General features: G+C 44.0%; 1 pseudogene; it reads left to right on the top strand.

The window, feature by feature from the left end:
• The first annotated feature begins 3,877 nt into the window (after positions 1–3,877).
• LOC125518419 lies at positions 3,878–6,584 on the top strand (annotated as a pseudogene).
• Positions 6,585–15,985: the final 9,401 nt, after the last annotated feature.

Below are 15,985 nucleotides of genomic sequence, written 5' to 3'. Positions count from 1 at the left end.
GGCACTCTTTCCTATCCAAATCATTGCCGCATGACAAAATTCAGCTCCATTTGCCTGGCAAATCTTGCTCGGCAAATTTCCAAAGTTTTTGTCCACCTAGAAGCATTGTGAAGGAAGTACCTTTTTTATATATCCAAATGACATGAAATTTATACAGTTCTTTCATATGCCCAAATTATCACCCTCCTCCAAATTGCAACTCAGGAAAATTATCTATGTGAGCCTAGGTTCAATTTATATTTTATGGCCAGATTGGCACGTTGCAAAGCAAGTGTTATCTAGACCCCTCCTATTAACCTCAAACTCTTTGGGCACTCTTCCATACCCAAATCATTGCCACATGATAATATTCAGCTCCATTTTCCTAGTAAATCTTTCTCAGGAAATTTCCAAAGTTTCTACCTCGAGAGAAGCTTTGTGAAGTAAGTACTATCTAGGCTTACCCAAATGATCTGAAAATCTACCAAGGCATAACCATACCTATGTAACTTACCTACACCAAATTTGAGCTCATTTCATTCATCCAATTTCTCTCACTAGTTTTCCCAAGTTTCTATCCATAGAAGAGCATTGTGAAGGAAGTACCACTTTGGCATGTCCAAATGGTATCACTTTTCTACGGTGCTTTCCAATGCCCAAATAATCATCCTCCACCAAATGTCAGCTCAGTCCATTCATTATTTTGAGCCCAGCTTCAACATTCATATTTCTGTCCAGTGTGGTACTTTGCAAAGCAAGTACCACCTAGGATCCTCCTTTTGATCTAAAAATTTGCGAAGACATTCTTCTTAGTAGATGATCATCCTCAGCAAAAACTCATGCCCATTGGCCATGTGCATTTCCCGTAGCGCTAATCAAACACTTGGCTGCTAATTCATGTTTGAGCATCGATCGGTCTCCTCGTGAGAATCTTATGTTGTAATTTTCTTCCTAGAACCTACCTGGGGAGTGCCCAACCCACTAGAAATGCTTAGGCTGCCCAGAACACATGGCAACGCCACGGTCACGCGGTGACCACACGTCGGGCATGCGAGTTTACGCGCTCTAGAGTTGGGGGCCTTGGCCACCGCCCAAACCTCAACGTATCGCCATCAAACCATGTATTTATGATTAAATAGGTACTTATGTAACTATAAATGATTTTTGGAAAAAATAAATAGTAAACTATGAGGCAGCTGTAGTTCAAATTTGACCCGCTTCCTACTGAATCGGCGGGAATTTGTCTTTTTCACCAGAGGTGGATCAAAACTTTTGACGCCCAAAAATTTTGTCAATTGTGCATTAAATATGGCCTAGTATTTTATAAAAATGATTTGGTCCAATTTTGCAACAATTATTTGGGAGGTCCTTCACAAAAAAACCTCCTTTTGGGCACTCGAAAAATGGAAAATGGTTTTTTCGTCCAAAGAAAATGAAAACTTCCTTAGGCAACATTGTTTGCCATTCCAATATACACCCTTGTGCACAATATGGGATCATTTGAACAAATTATGCCATGAATGTGGCCATAAGATTGATCATTTGGCTTGAAAGCCATTGATATCCACACGTGATAGCTCGATTTTGAGAACACTTTTTTAAAATAATTGCCGTATTACAAGTTTGTTATTTTTCCTGGGAACTTGGCCACATATAATGACACAATGCGAAGGTTTCCCAATTTTTTGATTTTTTTTGAATTTTTTATGCCCGTTTCAAAATGCGGTCAAAACGGCGGGAATGACCGTTCCTAGCTAGTGGTTGAATCTTGAATTTTTTTGGTGTTTCTCTAATTAAATAGGTACTTATGTACCTAGAAATGATTTTTGGAAAAGATAAATAGCAAACTATGAGGCAGCTGCAGTTCAAATTTGACCCGCTTCCAGCTGAATCAGCGGAAATTTGTCTTTTTCACGAGAGGTGGATCAAAACTTTTTACACCCAACCATTTTGTCAATTGTGCATTAAATATGTCCTAGTATTTTATAAAATTGATTTCGTCCAATTTTGCAACAATTATTTGGGAGGTCCTTCACAAAAAACCTCCTTTTAGGCACTCCAAAAATGAAAAATTGATTTTTCGTACAAAGAAAATGAAAACTCCCTTAGGCAACATTGTTTGCCATTCCAATATGCACCCTTGTGCACAATATGAGATCATTTGAACAAACTATGCCATGAATGTGGCCATAAGATTGATCATTTGGCTTGAAAACCCTAAATCTTCACGCATGATAGCTCATTTCTGAGAACACTTTTTTAAAATAATTGCCGTATTATAAGTTTATTATTTTTCCTGGAAACCTGGTCACATATAATGACACAATGCAAAGGTTTCCCAATTTTTTGATTTTTTTTGAATTTTTTATGCCCGTTTCAAAATGCGGTCAAAACCGCGGGCATGACCGTTCCTAGCTAGTGGTTGAATCTTGGAATTTTTTTGGTGTTTCTCTGATTAAATAGATACTTATGTACCTAGAAATGATTTTTAGAAAGAATAAAGAGCAAACTATGAGGCAGCTGTAGTTCAAATTTGACCCGCTTCCAACTGAATCGGTAGGAATTTGTCTTTTTTACCAGAGGTGGATCAAAACTTTTGACACCCAACCATTTGGTCAATTGTGAATCAAATATGGCCTAGTATTTTAGAAAAATGTTTTGGTCCAATTTTGCAACAAATATATGGTAGATCCTTCACAAAAAGAACTCAATTTGGGCACTCGGAAAATGGAAAATGGATTTTCCGTGGAAAGAAAATGAAAACTTCCTTAGGAAACATTGTTTGCCATTCCAATATGCACCCTTGTGCACAATATGAGATCGTTTGAACATACTATGCCACGAATGTGGCCATAAGATTGATCATTTGGCTTGAAAGCCATTGATCTCCACACGTGATAGCTCGTTTCTGAGAACTTTTTTTAAAATAATTGCCGTATTACAAGTTTTTTATTTTTCCTGGGAACTTGGCCACATATAATGACACAATGCGAAGGTTTCCCAATTTTTTGATTTTTTTGAAATTTTTATGCCCGTTTCAAAATGCGGTCAAAACGACGGGAATGACCGTTCCTAGCTAGTGGTTGAATCTTGGAATTTTTTTGGTGTTTCTCTGATTAAATAGGTACTTATATACCTAGAAATGACTTTTGGAAAAAATAAATAGCAAACTATGAGGCAGCTGCAGTTCAAATTTGACCTCCTTCCAGCTGAATCGACGGAAATTTGTCTTTTTCATGAGAGGTGGATCGAAAATTTTGACACCCAACCATTTTGTAAATCGTGCATTATACATGGCCTACTATTTTATAAAAATGATTTGGTCCAATATTGCAACAAATATATGGTAGGTCCTTCACAAAAAAACTCATTTTGGGCACTTGAAAAATAGAAAATGAATTTTTAGTCAACTACGACCAATTTTTTAGTTAACTGTGACCAATTTAGATGGTCATGACATGGTACGCGTGTATTGCATTTTGATTGGTCCGTGGGCGTTTCACGCGGATCGTGGATGGATCACCGTCGGATGCTCCCGGATCCAACGGCTGTCCTCACCCGAAGCTCACCTAAGCCGAAACCCTAGATCTCGTGAGTCCTCTGCACATTTTCCATCCACCCCCCGCCGCCTCCTTTCTTTCTCCCCTCGCTCTATTCTCCTTCCTTTCTCCCCTCCCCTGCGCCACCCGCCCCTCTGCCGCTCGCGCGCGCCCCTCACCTCGTCCGAGACCGCCGGAGACCCCCACCCTCTCCTCTACCCCACCACCGCCGGCGCCCCCCACCTTTTTCTTCTTTCCCAAGCACCCAAAACCCTAGCCCACGGCGCAGCCATGGCGACCGAGCTCTGGATCCATGGGCTAGAGGTGCAGCACTGGATCCGGTCCAGGGCGCAGCCATCATGCAGCACCACCACCAGCTGGACCAGTGGCTCGCCGGCGGCGTGGGTGGGGTGCTTCGCCAGACAAAGTATGCCCCCTGCCTCCCCGTGCCCGACCGCTCGCTCCGCCTCAACCTCTCCATCTCGTAGGACCTGCGCGGCTGCCTCCAGGACCGCGTCTTCGCGCTCGAGGAGGACCTCCATGCCGTCGCCCAATGCATCGACCTCCTCAGGGTCAGTCCGCCCCCTTCCCCCTCCCCCGTCCATTCTGCTGTGGCGGTTACTCGCGCACTATACCTGTTCGCCAGAATGCCTGATGGATCGGAACGGCCCCGTGTCGTGCATGCAGAACGAGTCGGTGATGAATGCAGAGGGGATCTGGCGCTGCGTGGAGGAGAAGGAGGTCGTGGCGGCCGCGCACGACCAGCTCGCCGCCCAGCCAGGCTCGAGAAGGAGTGTGGCCTCTACGAGCGCGACCTCAAGCGCGCCATGGAGTCATGCGACGAGCTCGCCTGGGAGAGCGACGACCTACGCAAGCGCCTCAGGGATGCCCCCGATGTTAGTAACATCACCACACCCCGTATCCCTTTCCTCGCTCATATTATCAGTCGATTTCATGCTTGATGGCTCCTGTTATCCACTGATTGCTACATTCTGGATATGATTTACTGTCTGCTCTTGTGTGCTCTGCCATTGGGAAAGGAAAATTAGTTAGTTGTGTCAGTTGATGACTAATTATATCTTCCATGGATTTTAATCACTTGATGCATATTCAGTTTGACTAGTTGGTCTTGTTACATTGTTTGTTTTTGGTCTGTCAACTTGAGTAGAGCTCCATCACCTTCAATCAGGTGATTTGGTGTTGGATCAACTGTAGAGCTCCATCACCATCATTGAACACTTTGCTTGCTTGCATGATACTCCTGTATGCTACTACGGTGGCTGCTTTGTATAATTACTAGTGCAGTGCTGTTTAACCAACCTGGTCCTCCAACATTCATCTTACTCACGCGCAGCTTACTGAACAAGTGCAAGTGCCGCAGAGGGACAAGAAGATACTCAAGACCAACCTAAAAAAAGCAGAGGAGGTAACATGTTATCTCACTCTTGTACTTGCAACACCTATGTTCTGTACCTGCAACTTATCGCCCTCTCAGTGAACATTGCTTCATGCAACACTAATGTAGTCTTGACAGTTTGAAGTTTCTTTTGCATGTTTAATTCAAGGTTAAGTTATTCGAGGAGAAAAGAGCTGTTGACGAAGCCAACAAGACGCTACTGTGCTTACTGGAGAAGGAGCAGAAACATCGGTCCGAAAGGAAGCACTCCGCCAGCAATTCCACCAAGGTAAAAGCACCAACCAACCCAACCATAAAAGCTCAAGTGTTTACTGATTTAATTTAATCTGGTACACACACAGCACAGGCAGTACAACTGTTAGTCGAAACCTGAATTACCCTACTGTCTGGCTACCTTGACTACATTAACAATGTCATTCTTGGTGCTGCAGCAGAAGCGCAAGTCGTCGAGCCTGAAGGACACGAGCCCGGTCAGCCTAGCCATCGATTTCAACAACACAGACGCATGCAGCCAAACTCCCCAGACTGTAGGGTGCACAAGAAGTGAACCCAGCTGGTTGTCCTGACATTCTCTTCTAGGTAGCTTGAACTAAAGTGAACTGAACAATCCACCCTTATGCATCTGGGCTGCTTGCCTCATCTGACTAACTTGCTGGGTTAATTTGGTTGGTTCTTGTTGGTAGAACCTTGGTCATGTAGCCTGCATTTTCCATTTTCCTCTTCCTGTTGGTAGCTGCTTGTGTCTATCATGATCCTTTCATGAGAAAAATTAGGAGTGTTACCTTGGTAACGCCACACATCCCGTCTCCTTTCCCCCCCTGCAATCTAGTCTAGTTTAAAATATACATTTCTTTGTCTGCTCTTGTGAGCTCTTCCCATTAGGAAACTTGGCTAGTTGCCCATATCATTTGATGAACTATACTATTATCCACTGCTTTTAATCAGCTGATGATGCATATTAAGTTTGGCTGATTTTGTTACATACATACATACATACATACATACATACATACATACATACATACATGACTTTGTTTTGGTCTGGCAACTCAACTGTGATGCCATTGCTGCTGCTCTGTAGAACTTCTGTATGTTCAGAGCATGCATCCTAATTGTCAATCTGGAGAATGCACTTCTGTATGTTTTTGATGTCAAACACTTATGCATGACTAATTGTTAAGTTGATACAATTTCTTTAGTAGACAAGCTTGGAAACTTAGACTACAGACTGTTAAACTGTCACTGATTTAGACTATAGAATTTTTAATCTTAGACTACTGGCTTATCTATGTCTCATATCATGGATTTGACCTGTACCATGCATTACACATGTGTTGATACAATCATATAGCTTATCTGATCAAACAATCTGTTCATGTTATCTTTACCTGCTGCTCTTATACCTTACCAAAACAAAAATAATTCTAACTGGGAGTAGTTTTTTTGTTCAGATTCTGTATTTATTACTACTCACATATTGTCGTGATTTACTTTTTGTACTGAATAGATCTTTTTGATATTCACAGGTTTTAGCAATCAGCCGCAACTCTTTCATCAAAGGTGCATGGTGCAACCGAGGACAAGCACTTCATGTCCAACCAAGGTGCATGGTGCTTGCAATTGACGAACAGGAGGTCTATGAAATTTGAAGTTCAAAGCCGGATAGCCCTACTCAGCAAAGAGTCGTCTCTTTTGTTTGACTGTAATAGACTGTAAATATTGTTATATTGTAATAGTAGGCATATTTGGGTTGTAATAGACTATGTACAGATTGTAGTAGACTTAGTTAGTGTTATTTGATGAACTACATTTGTACTGTTCCGTTTGAAATATTGATTATGTATGTGATTTGAAAATGTGTGCAATGGAAACCTGACTTGTGGGACCCACTTATGAGAATAATCTGAGCAATTTTGAATTTTCTATCAAGCGGGCCTAATGTGTGAGAAGATGACAAATGGGACCAGCCCCAAAATATAATGGCCCAAACAAAGTTAAAAGGCCCCGGCCCAGAAATAAATAAAAGGCTGAAATGGGCTTGGCCTATGTAACTGGCAGGAAAAAAATACATTAAAAAGGCCGAATTGTTGGGCTAGGCCCATGTAGAAAATCGAATTGGACCGGGCTGAATCTTGTGCCACATCAGATTGCCACGCTGGATGCCTACGTGGCCTGGGGAGGTTGCTAGTGACCAAAACGCCACAGTAGACGTATTTTGGTCATAAACGTCTACGACCATTCCAGAAGAAAGGCCGCTATAGTCAGTTTATGACCGCCAGCTTTTGACCTTATGTTTTTGGTCACAAAAAGGTCACAAATTGAAAACAGTGACCATTCAGTGACCAATAGTGCTGGTCACAAGTTGAAATATTTCTTGTAGTGAACCAAGAGTAATGCACAGCTAAACTTCTTCAGTACCAACCTTATGGTAAGAGTAAATATAGATCTGATGTGTAGAAAATGGAGGGCAAAGGAAAATAAGCTGCAGAGTGATGGTACATGAACAACTACCTGTCATTATAAGTACACTGATAAAAGACAACATGTACTTACAAGAACAATGCAGAGCTAAAAAAACATTGGCATTGGATATATTCTACACTAATGTAACCATTCATACAGATGAGATAATTTGGAGCGAACAATTGATAAGAAAGCTATCATGCATACTGCTGTCACATAATGAACCAGGTATGTATGCAAGTACAGTGATACAGGACAACAGGTACTAACAAGAGCAAAGCAGCGGGCAGCATATTTGCGATATCCTGTCGTTCTTGTCAAACCGGAATTCTTCTTCGAGCAGATTTCCTGCAAAAAAGATCCGTAAGGCACATGTGGAAAAGTAGAAGTTCAAATTGTCATGTGATTTCATAGACAGTACCTCATCATGGGAACGAGACCAGTGCATAACAAGGTTTTTCCATTCAATGTCTTCTAAATTTAGCACAGGAGACTTCACCGGAAATTCGTTTATAGACTTGCCATCAAAGTGTGATTTCCTCAGGTAACACCGATACTGCTGCAATGCTTCCTTGAAAAGCACAAGCAAGCTTTGCTCGTCATGACTATCCAGATTGACCCTCGCCTAGTTACAACAATGTAATGTAAATCATTGATGTGTTCAATCAGTAGAAAACAGGAAAATAATAACCATGAATAATAGCACTTACACGTAAGTTGGACAGGAAGATGTGAAAATGGTGTTTGTCTTCACAATAATCTTCCCATGATGGGAATATATGCACGTAGTCCCTAACAACATTGAAAGCATTGTCTTTTAAACTGGGAATAAATGGAATGGGTTCCAATCTGCAGGAATTGGCCGTCTCTGCAGTTGGGATAGGTCTTCGGCGGTGGACTTGCTGTACTTTTTGCTGGAGTGGAATTTTTCTGTGGTACAGCTGGTGCTATGGAAAATGAAATCGGTATACCTTTTGCTGGAGTGCAGGTCTTGTGTGGTGGGGCTAGTGGTGTGGCCAGTGAAGTATGGGTACAGTCTGCTGGAGTCGGTCCTACGTTTTGTATCACTTGTTGTACAACCAATATAAGTGGGGTGTTGTCTGATTTCTCCGGCACCACCATGTTTTTCAAGGACTTTGCTGGTGCTCCTTCAGGTTCGGCAATCACCCTCTTCCTTTTTGATGTCTAATGCACAAGAACAACATTTGAGTGGAAAAACATGGTATGATGATAGATGGAATATGTATTGATAATGGATGGGCATGGCATCTCGACATATATGATGAGTAAACTAAGCAGATGGCGGTGCAACAAAGTAGAAGAAATGCAAGACAACATATGCAATATACCCACAATCAATAAAACATTGCCAAATTAGAACATGCACCTTGATGGGTGAACAGGACATGCCATCTGCCTTTGACTCCTCGAGGTTAGAATAGTCATTAGGATCATATTCTAAACAAGAATCAACAGGTGGGGAGCGTATGAGTTTCATTGCATCCAGAATGGCACTCAATGCCTTGGTGCAAATTTTGTAAGTCATTGTAGTGTTTAGCTTCAAGAGTGGACTGCTGCTAGTGCGACACAAAGTAGCTACACAGATCATAGTGTAGATATAACGGGAAAACCTTAAGCATCAGAGTAAAATCAGCAAAGTGTAACTTGCTGGAATATATGTGCTAGTATTGCCGGTACGACTAGAAAGGCTTCCGATACCAGCTCTCTTCAAGTGAAGGTGCGGTACTGTTAATATCAGTGTAACTCTCAAAGGCGACACAGCTCCCCGCATTTCCTTGCTATTCTTATAGGATTCAAGTGGGCAGGCCACTACAAATCCTATTCCTATGTTCACAAGATCCTATGAATCAAAGAGGCTCAAAGTGTCCATCACAACCGACCATATAGACCTCTACACTACAAATGTCCCTGCTCATCTTCAGTACAAGGAACATACTGTACTACTATCATACTCCCTCCGTTCCAAAATATAAGTCTTGGTAGAGATTTCCACTATGGATCACATACACATGTATCCAGATACATTTTAGAGTGTAGATTCACTCATTTTGCTCCATATGTAGTCCATGGTGGAATCTATACAAAGACTTGTATTTAGGAACGGAGAGAGTACATATTAAAGAAGAACGGAAGAGGAACATGGTAAAGAAGAGCAAGCAGATTTTGGATAATAAAATGTTGGTTGCGCATTGCCCACACATGATGAACCAGAGCGCATTAAGAATGCAACTCCCAGTTGTCTCTCGACCATTTCAGGCGGTTGGATGAAGATCCTACGTCTCCTAACCCTTCTTCTTCCTCGTCTCTGATTCTTCCCATACAGAACACCGCACGAGCTGCCGGCCGGACCACCGGCCCCCACCGCCTGTGTTCCTCCGCCACCCCACCCCCACCCCCGCCCCAACCCCCACCCGTGTCGAGTTTTCTTCGTTTGGTGAGGCCCCACAACCAACCAAGCCCTTTCGATCGCACCAACGAATTCCGGCGAGCTCTGAAAAATCGTCTGAGCCAATTTTGAAATTTAGTCTACTGTGATTTAACTAGTGTGGAATATAAAAGGGGAAAACCATAAGCATTGGGAGTATAGTGTTGAGCGTGCCATGGCGGATCTGAAGGTGCAAGCCGGACAAAGGCAACTTCGCAACCAAGACAAGAAATCAGAGTAAAGCAGTGGCGATCTATTTTCTTACCACGATAAATAAGTTGAGCAGATACGAAAGAGTACCGCCTCTGGTGCGGCGCCGTGTACGCATCTGCTGAGAATTTGACGGTGCTGCGGTAGCGATGGCTGTCGGCGGTGTGGAACCAGATCTAGGAGGGTAGATGGTGGCGGTGGGGCGCGGTGGACAAGACAGTCGTAGGAGCGGCGCCGGCAAGGTGGACGACGACGGGGATGAAGCGAGAGGACGGGATGCAAGGATCCCGGTCCGAAGCCGTGGATGAGAGAGGCCGATCTCTTGTAATGGACGGCGGTGTCGGGGTATCAGCTCCAGCATGGTGGAGGAGGACGACGGTGGATGGGGCGGCAGACGGCGGCGGACGGAGGAGGGTGGGGTGGAGAGGGTGTTTTGGCGCCCATGAAGTACGAATGGGGAAAAGGGAGGTAGAGAGGAAGGGGGGAACCATGTATTCATGGTGCGCTTGTCTCAAATGCAAGGAAATTTACAAATTTAGCCCCCGTTTCAAATTTCTACTACATCACAGCAACATTAGTCGGTTGGGGATAGGATGGTAATCTCGCATACACCGAATATTTGCCGACGAGAGTTTGTTTTTGGCGCCCATCGTGTATGAATATGAATCGGGGAGGGAGTCGATTTCGGCTGAGGACACACTGTGTTTTGGTGCCCACCGTGTATGAATCCGGGTGAGAGGCGGTTAGGTCACGTTTGGGTGAAATTACAAACCTACCCATATCGAAACCTATAGAAATCCAGCAGATAGGCTTTGCGTGGCAGGGATAAGCAGTAGTGATTTCCATCTCGCAGATTTTGGTTTCGGGCGGTTACTGCGACTTTCCCCACTTCGTTCAAATTTTGCAGAGTGCACGTTTACCGTGCCAACTCAATTCGAATCCAGTTTTTATTCTATTTTTTTCAGGCGGGATCCATTGTCAATTGGAATTACATTCTATATACATCATTTATATATACTTTCAAAAGCACAACACCATTTATACATAAATATGGTTTACAAATGGCATGATCTCAGATTCATAAGGTTGTATCCATCAATTTGGATTTTCAAATATTTGAAATCACTTTATGTTGAAATCCAATGTATGCATTCCTCGCTAAATGTATCCAATTAATGTGTGTTTCATGCGGGGTTTTTTTACTTCTCAAACATGTATAATGTGTTTCACACACGCAACATATAGTGTAATCCCGTTTAGACATTAATTGCATATAAACCATGCATTGTTTGTAATTGAAGAATCTATGGATCACCAATATTGATAAACTATATAACATTACACGTGTGCCCAAATTCAAATGAATATGCATGTTTGATACACCAATTTGCGTTATGATATTATCGATGTCGTGATCTCCAGTTTAAATATTTGAATCCCCTTTAATCCAGATATTCGTCTCATATAGCTATCACTCATGCTTATATAGGACTATCTCTCTGGACCTATACGCGTTCATCGTCTCTCAGGTATCTCTCGTGCTACCTGTATGTCGACAATGATCTTTTATCTTCATAACACACTGACGGTACTCTCTCCCTCGACCTTCATCACTCTATCTCTCTCTAAGTATATCTCGCTCCCTGCTATGTGTCTCGAACTATGATTCTCCATGTGGAATCTCTTTCTCTCACACAAACACAAAACCTTGTCTCCCGGGGTCTTATTTCTCTCTACTATTCCCATGTGTGCCACTCGCACACCCCTCATACAGAGATGTCTTTCGCTCCTTAGATATGAGAACCTACGACTCTTCCTCTTCAATATCTCTTTCTCACACACAAACACAAACTCTGTCTCCCAGGGTCTCATATTTCTCCATTGTTTTCTTGTATGTCGCTCACACACACCCTCTCTCCCTAGAGATATCTTGCGTTCCCTCGTATGTCTCTCTCTATCACTCTCGTTGTGAAATATCTTTCTCTCTCGCTGACACAAAACTCCGTCTCTGGATCTCATTTCTCTCTGATATCTGTTTGTATGTGCATCTCCTCTCTATCTCTCTCACACCCACACACATAACCTAGCCTTCTGATCCACTCGACTCCTATCTCTAACACACACTAGCTAGCATCTTTATCTTTCTATTTATCTGTTTCTCCATCAACCTTCTTTCTCGCCCTCACTCTTGATTCCTATCACGCACAATACATATGTTTCTCTCTACATGCAGTCAACTGCCCTCTCTCACACATATATAACTTCACCCTTTGAAGCACCCGACAGTCATATCCAACACTCAAACTAGCGGATGTCCCTCTAGCTAGCATCTCCATCTCTGTATCTATCTGTAGTTTCTCCGTCAACATTTCTTTCTCGCACGGAGTCTTGCTTCCTATCACCCACACTATATATGTCTCTCCATACATATGAATTTATAGGTTGGTCTCTTTTGCACAATCGTTGTGCCTCACTCCCTCTGCTCGCCATAGATGCATGCTCCAGCCCATGCCACTATCTCTTAGAGACAAAAACACATGCTCAATTGTCGGGCCTTCTTCCCTGCATTCTCACATGCATGCATATTGTCATACCGATCCATCTCTCCCATGTCGTTGATCTTATGACTTATGTCTTCTTTCTTTTATCTCGATCATGCGTGCACGCGCACACACACACACATCCCATGTATACATGTCTACCTCTCACACATGCACGTTCAAGGTCTCTATGTCTCCATACGTAGTTAATTACCCTCAATCCTAACACCACATCAAATCGTTCTCCTCTTTTGTGCACATAACTTCCGCCTGGATGGGTAAAACACACTCACAGTTAACAATCTCCTTCTAGCTACCCCTCCGCCTCTCACTCTTCCCCTATATCCCCGAAACCAATAAGACCATCCCTTTGTTTAATTCCCACCTACATGCACCATCGATATATCGTAGTCTTCCTTGGTTTCTCTCGAACAAACACGTTCTCTTGATGTCGACTCCTCTCACGCGCACACACCTTCTCTTCCCTCTCTACGGGCATTTTCTCTCTCGCACCCCATCATTGGTGGCCTCTGCCATACACATCACCTCTCTATGATGAAGCCATGCACACTTAAATTACATCCGCCACAGAGGACCCCGCGACACACACACACACACGCACACACGCGCGCACACACACACACGCACACACGCACCCCCCACACACACTAAGACTCCACCTCTCTCTCTCTCACACACACACAAACACACACACGCACGCACGCACCCCCCCCACACACTAAGACTCCACCTCTCTCTCTCTCACACACACAAACTAAGACTCCATCTCTCTCTCTCTCACACACACACCCCACACACACTAAGACTCCATCTCACACACACATGCTCTAGGCGGAGCATTTGTTCCTACCACCCTTCATCCAACCTTACCCGTATGATAAACAATCACCTTTATTTTCTTGCATAACATGGACAAATTCCACTTTACTTTAGTAGTCAGCAAACTTATCATCTGTACCCTTATAAAAAAACGAGTTGGCGGTGATGGTGTGCCTGCCATCTTGTAATATAGACTGTATGATCTATATCTGAGGATAGAAAGCAAACTATGATAATTTTACAAAAGATACCCGCACCTCTCTCCACATCATTATCTCCCGCAACCTCATTGCTCAGCAATTAAAAAAGGAATAAGTCTCCGGAACAATCTAGCATGCATGGTGGCCGCTGCCGCCTGCCGGCGCCGTCCATCCCCATGCCTCCGTCCATTCCGACCACCAGTCACCACCACGCTCCACTCCTCATCGCCTTATCTCTCATCTTTCATTTTTTCGATGACATTCTTGAGATACCAGTTTTTCGATAAAATTCTCGAGATATCATTAGTTTTTACACATGGGATTACTCCTGCATGGGTCAATCACAACAGGTGTTTTGTAAAAAAAATGCATATTGATGTTCCCTTCAATGCACGAGAATCTTGCTTGTAATTATATAACGCAAATCACGAGTAGGAAGTGACATTTTTTTGACACAACCACGTTAACATGGCCACGTAAATCACTAGCTAAAGTAAATACCATTATACTTATATCCCGATGCAAAAGGTTGAGTACATGTCCGAAGAGTAGAGTCGCACACACGTACTCTGTCTCTCAGAATCTCTCTCTCTCACACACACACACACCAGTTACGTGACCCCACTTAAGCAGACACGTATGTTACAATTTGTGCACCCGCGGGTACACGTGATGCTGCACATTTATTTAAGCCGGAAGGCGAACCCAAACAGTAGCTGCATTCATTCCCCTCCCGCCGCCTCTTCTTTGGTCGCCGTCGCCCGGTAGCCATGGGCCGGCCGATGGTAACAACATACGCCATACACCCGCCGGAGCGGCGCTTTAATATGGAAATTTTAGTGGTCATGCATGCATCTTTTTGTGCTAGCACTCCTATATAAGGGTTGACCGGTCGCTTCCTGCGGACATGCACGGGCAGTGGAAGAGGAAGGAGAAGGGAAGCGAGCTGTGGAGTAACGTTTTTTTACCACAATTTCTTAGGAAACTGAGTGCACTAATTGAGTAGTTTTGCAAACTACCAGTACTACACCTGAAACGGTTCAAAACCTATACTCCCTTGCCAGCGCGCGCTTCTCGTGTGAAACGGTTAGCGTCGCCCTAGAGCGTCAGTGCTGCATTAATGCCCGGCCAGAGCGGAGGCGACCTCTCACTGGCGCCGGCTTTGAAGTGGCGTGACGGTCGAGAGAGCGCCGCTTCCCGGTGCACGTGACTGCTCCGCGTCGAGACTGGCCATAGGCCCTGTTTGGATCCATGGGTTAGAGTTAGTTTGAGCTAGTTGGGGCTCAAATAGCCCTAAAGTATCCAAGCATGAGGTTTTAAATTGGAGCATGTTGCACCAAACCCACCAAAAAAAACTATCCTACCCAAGTCAGCATCTGGCGGTTTAAGGACAAAGTCAGCATCTGGCTTGAACCGGTTTTTTCGACCGCCTGTGGGAGGCTTCATGTTCAGGCGTGGTCTATCAAAAATTCTCTGTTGATCGGCTGTAGCTTTTACGTTATCCTTCGTATTATCAGGAATGTTGAGGATCATGTGGAAAAGGGACTCTGCCACATTCTTTTCGGTGTGCATCACATCAATATTGTAAGGAAGTTTGAGGTCCTTGAAATAGGGAAGCTGCGAGAAGGGGGTAATGTGCGTCCAGTTGTGCGTCTCACCATATCCCTCGAAGCCTTTGGCTTTGGCTTTGCCTTTGCCTTTGACTTTAGGCTTGAGAGCTTTTAGCTGAGCAAGAACATCTGCCCCCGAAAATGTTGGAATCTCGGTTACTTCATGAACAACCCGGCCTTTCGTGAACTTCTTCTTGTCTTCCCTGTCTGGATGGTCTGGAGGGAGGAACTGTCGATGCAGGTCAAAGGCTACATACTTGCCACCCTTACTCAGCCAAATCATTCGCAGAGCCTGCATGCACACTGGGCATGGCATCTTAGCACTTGTACACCATCCGCAGAATAGAGCATAGCGGGGAAAGTCATGCATGCAATAGTGCAACCAAACTTTCATCAAGATATTTCTCTGCAGATCTCGGTCGTACGTCAACCTCGGAAAGTACCAAGAATGGTGCAAAGCATCCACAAGCGGCTGCATAAACACACCCAATTGCTTCCTCGGGTAGTCAGGCCCCGGAATGATGAGCGACAAGAACATGGTCTTCCGTTGCATTAGGGCACCGGGAGGAAGATTGAGCGGAATTACAAACACAGGCCAGCAGCTGTATGGATTGGACGACATACCATATGGATTCAACCATCACCTGATATGGCTATTCTGACATTCCCAGCCTCGGCTGCTTCCTCGGGGTTTTCTTCATCGAATGACTTCCATGCTTCCCCTCCCGATGGATGTACGAT

This window comes from Triticum urartu, chromosome 7 (assembly GCF_003073215.2).
Source record: "Triticum urartu cultivar G1812 chromosome 7, Tu2.1, whole genome shotgun sequence".
NCBI lineage: Eukaryota > Viridiplantae > Streptophyta > Magnoliopsida > Poales > Poaceae > Triticum > Triticum urartu.
This window is presented reverse-complemented; position numbering and strand designations above follow the sequence as displayed.